This window comes from Babylonia areolata, chromosome 29, assembly GCF_041734735.1.
Source record: "Babylonia areolata isolate BAREFJ2019XMU chromosome 29, ASM4173473v1, whole genome shotgun sequence".
Classification (NCBI taxonomy): Eukaryota; Metazoa; Mollusca; class Gastropoda; order Neogastropoda; family Buccinidae; genus Babylonia; species Babylonia areolata.
In genome coordinates, this window is record NC_134904.1 from 7193516 (window position 1) to 7198515 (window position 5000).

Genomic DNA, 5000 nt, shown 5'->3' on the forward strand with positions numbered 1-5000 from the left:
TATTGGTGAAACAGTGAGGAGAGGTATTGGTGAAACAGTGAGGAGAGGTATTAGTGAAACAGTGAGGAGAGGTATTGGTGAAACAGTGATGAGAGGTATTGGTGAAACAGTGAGGAGAGGTAAGGGTGAAACAGTGAGGAGAGGTATTGGTGAAACAGTGAGGAGAGGTATTGGTGAAACAGTGAGGAGAGGTATTGGTAAAACAGTGATAAGAGGTATTGGTGAAACAGTGAGGAGAGGTATTGGTGAAACAGTGAGGAGAGGTACTGTTGAAACAGTGAGGAGAGGTACTGTTGAAACAGTGAGGAGAGGTAAGGGTGAACCAGTGATGAGGGATAATGGTGAAACAGTGAGGAGAGGTATTGGTTTTAAACAGTGAGAAGTGGAAATGGTGAAACAGTGAGGAGAGGTATTGGTTAAACAGTGAGGAGAGGTATTGGTGAAACAGTGATGAGAGGTAAGGGTGAAACAGAGGTATTGATGAAACAGTGATGAGAGGTATTGGTGAAACAGTGAGGAGAGGTATTGGTAAAACAGTGATGAGAGGTATTGGTGAAACAGTGAGGAGAGGTATTGGTGAAACAGTGAGGAGAGGTAATGGTGAAACAGAGGTAATGGTGAAACAGAGGTATTGATGAAACAGTGAAGAGAGGTAATGGTGAAACAGTGAGGAGAGGTATTGGTGAAACAGTGAGGAGAGGTATTGGTGAAACAGTGAGGAGAGGTATTGGTAAAACAGTGATGAGAGGTATTGGTGAAACAGTGAGGAGAGGTATTGGTGAAACAGTGAGGAGAGGTAATGGTGAAACAGAGGTAATGGTGAAACAGAGGTATTGATGAAACAGTGAAGAGAGGTAATGGTGAAACAGTGAGGAGAGGTATTGGTGAAACAGTGAGGAGAGGTATTGGTAAAACAGTGATGAGAGGTATTGGTGAAACAGTGAGGAGAGGTATTGGTGAAACAGTGAGGAGAGGTATTGGTGAAACAGTGAGGAGAGGTATTGGTGAAACAGTGAGGAGATGTAATGGTGAAACAGTGATGGGAGGTAATGGTGAAACAGTGATGAGAGGTATTGGTGAAACAGTGATGAGAGGTATTGGTGAAACAGTGAAGAGAGGTATTGGTGAAACAGTGATGAGAGGTATTGGTGAAACAGTGATGAGAGGTACTGGTGAAACAGTGAAGAGAGGTATTGGTGAAACAGTGAGGAGATGTAATGGTGAAACAGTGATGAGAGGTACTGGTGAAACAGTGAAGAGAGGTATTGGTGAAACAGTGATGGGAGGTAATGGTGAAACAGTGATGAGAGGTATTGGTGAAACAGTGATGAGTGGTATTGGTGAAACAGTAATGAGAGGTATTGGTGAAACAGTGATGAGAGGTATTGGTGAAACAGTGATGAGAGGTATTGGTGAAACGGTAATGAGAGGTATTGGTGAAACAGTGATGAGAGGTATTGGTGAAACAGTGATGAGTGGTATTGGTGAAACAGTAATGAGAGGTATTGGTGAAACAGTGATGAGGGGTATTGGTGAAACAGTGATGAGAGGTATTGGTGAAACGGTAATGAGAGGTATTGGTGAAACAGTAATGAGAGGTATTGGTGAAACAGTGATGAGAGGTATTGGTGAAACAGTGATGAGAGGTATTGGTGAAACAGTGATGAGAGGTATTGGTGAAACAGTGATGAGAGGTAAGGGTGAAACAGTGATGAGAGGTATTGGTGAAACAATGAGAAGAAGCAACGACCAAGAACAGCCGAGAAGCTGTGGTGAGAAACAGTGTTGATACAGAAGAGAAGGAAAGGTAAACAGTGATTAGAAACAGTGAAAAGAAACAATGGTAAAACAATGATGAGAAACAGTCAATAACGGTAAAACAATGATGAGAAACAGTCAATAACGGCAAAACAATGATGAGAAACAGTCAATAACGGCAAAACAATGATGAGAAACAGTCAATAACGGTAAAACAATGATGAGAAACAGTCAATGACGGCAAAACAATGATGAGAAACAGTCAATAACGGTACAACAATGATGGGAAACAGTCAATAACGGCAAAACAATGATGAGAAACAGCCAATAACGGTAAAACAATGATGAGAAACAGTCAATAACGGCAAAACAATGATGAGAAACAGTCAATAACGGTAAAACAATGATGAGAAACAGTCAATAACGGTAAAACAATGATGAGAAACAGTCAATAACGGTAAAACAATGATGAGAAACAGTCAATAACGGTAAAACAATGATGGGATAAACGGTGTTGAGAAACAGTGCTGAAAACGAAGAGTAACAGAGGTAAAAATCAGACACAACGGTGAAACTATGATCACACACACACACACACACACACACACACACACACACACACACAGATATATATCTATATCTATATCTATATATATATATATATATATATATATATATATATATATACACAGAGACAGACAGACAGACAGACAGACAGACAGACAGAGAGTGAAGCCTTTCCAAATCACAACTGCTAAATTCAAAAACTTACCAGGAAATGTTGTGAAGGTGAAATACTGTCTCTATCCTCTGATGTGTGCACATCTCTCTCTCTCTCTCTCTCTCTCTCTCTCTCTCTCTCTCTCTCTCTCTCTCTCTCCACTCTTGCTCTGCTCGCTCATGCACGTGAGATGGGAACTCTAGAACTCTTGTCAGGTCCCAAATGAAGATCTTTCAAGTTTGCTGGGGCATCTAAAGTGGCGGATCACGAAGGCATTGAAATACACCATCGCAACTTCTTCTTCTTCCACTTCTTTACACCGTTGCAGAATCGGCTGAGCGTTGGACTTCTGATGTAGTGTTGACCAGTGATCAGGGTTGGAGGCCCTGTTTCGGCATGGTGTTGTGTCCTGGGGTGGGTAATAAGGGTGTTTGTGGATGCTGAGTGAGGGGTGGGTAAGGGTGTGTGTGGATGATGAGTGGGGGATGGAGGGGGGGGGGGGGGTGTAAAGGTGTGTGTGGATGGTGAGTTGGGGGTGGGTAAGGGTGTGTGTGGATGATGAGTATGTGTGTGTGTGGGGGGGGGGGGGGGGTAAGGGTGTGTGTGGATGCTGAGGGGGTGGGGGGTAATGGTGTGTGTAAATGATGAGTGGGGGTGTGGGGGGTAAGGGTGTGTGTGGATGATGAGTTGGGGGGTGGGTGGGTAAGGGTGTGTGTGGATGATGAGTGAGGGGTGGATAAGGGTGTGTGTGGATGATGAGTTGGGAGGTGGGTAATAAGGGTGTGTGTGGATGATGAGTTGGGAGGTGGGTAATAAGGGTGTGTGTGGATGATGAGTTGGGAGGTGGGTAATAAGGGTGTGTGTGGATGATGAGTTGGGAGGTGGGTAATAAGGGTGTGTGTGGATGATGAGTTGGGAGGTGGGTAATAAGGGTGTGTGTGGATGATGAGTGGGGGTGTAGGTGGGTAATAAGGATGTGTGTGGATGATGAGTGGGGGATGGGTAATAAGGGTGTGTGTGGATGATGAGTGGGGGTGTAGGTGGGTAATAAGGATGTGTGTGGATGATGATTGGGAGGTGGGTAATAAGGGTGTGTGTGGATGATGAGTTGGGAGGTGGGTAATAAGGGTGTGTGTGGATGATGAGTTGGGAGGTGGGTAATAAGGGTGTGTGTGGATGATGAGTGGGGGATGGGGGGTAATAAGAGGTGTGTGGAAGATGAGTGGGAGGGTGGGTAATAAAGAGGTGTGTGGAAGGTGAGTGGAAGGGTGGGTAATAAGGGTGTGTGTCGATGATGAGTGGGATGGGGGGTAATAAGGGTGTGTGTGGATGATGAATGGGGGGTGGGTAATAAGGGTGTGTGTGGGTCAGAGAGAGAGAGAGAATGACACAGACACAGACAGACAGAGACAGAGACTGAGATGAGAGAGATGGGAGATAGAAACATTTGGAAAGACAGGCAACACACACACACACACACACACACACACACACACACACGCGCACACACACACACACACACACACACACACACACACACATATTGGCAAACAGTCAGACATACAGACAAACAGGCAAAAGAAAGAAAGAAAGTGACAAAGAAAATAAATCAAAATTTGATCAAAGAAAATTCACAGTACACACGTGATTTCAACAGGAACAAAACCACACACACACAAAAAGACCAAAAATTACAACAACGACAACAACTACTACTACAACAAAAACAAACTAAAACAAAAGCAATATTATGAAAGAAACTTGTTGATAGTTCATATCATTTTCCATATTTAACAATAAACACAAATATGCAATAGCCTGTATGCTAAGCTATCATATTTGCAGAAATGAATACGCATCTTCTTCAGAAAAGAACGGAAATGATCTTGTTGATTTGTACATTTTGTGCGCACGCACGCACGCACGCACGCACGCACACACACACAGAGGTAGCTGGACAGACAGAAAAGCAGCCAGTCAGATGGACATGTAGAGACAGAGAGACAGAATGAGACAGACAGTGAGGTATACAGGTAAACGATATACATATATATATATATATATATATATATATATATATATATATATATACAGAGAGAGAGAGAGAGAGAGCGCCGGAGAGAGAGAGAGTCAGACAGACAGACAGAGAGACAGGATGAGACAGACAGTGAGAAATACATGAAAACGATAGACAGACAGACAGACAGACAGAGGCCGGAGTACATACATGTATAAGAGAGAGGCAAACAACTGGAAATTACTAGTATTGTAGTAACTATGTACTTAGTTATTTTACATACAAGCACATGTCTACATAATCAACACACACACACACACACACACACACACACACACACACACACACACACATACATACATACACACACGCGCGCACACTCACACACACACACATGCACACGCGAACAGGCAGAGATATTTTGAGACAGACAGACGCACAGACAGACAGAGAGAGAGAGAGAGAGAGAGAGAGAGAGATGCAGACAGACAGACAGAGACAGAC

General features: G+C 43.5%; 1 protein-coding gene across 1 annotated transcript in view; it reads right to left on the reverse strand.

Annotated features, from left to right (window-relative positions):
• LOC143274599 (angiopoietin-related protein 7-like) overlaps positions 1-5000 on the reverse strand; it is a 213148-nt gene that overhangs the window by 207379 nt on the left and 769 nt on the right. The window lies entirely within an intron of this gene.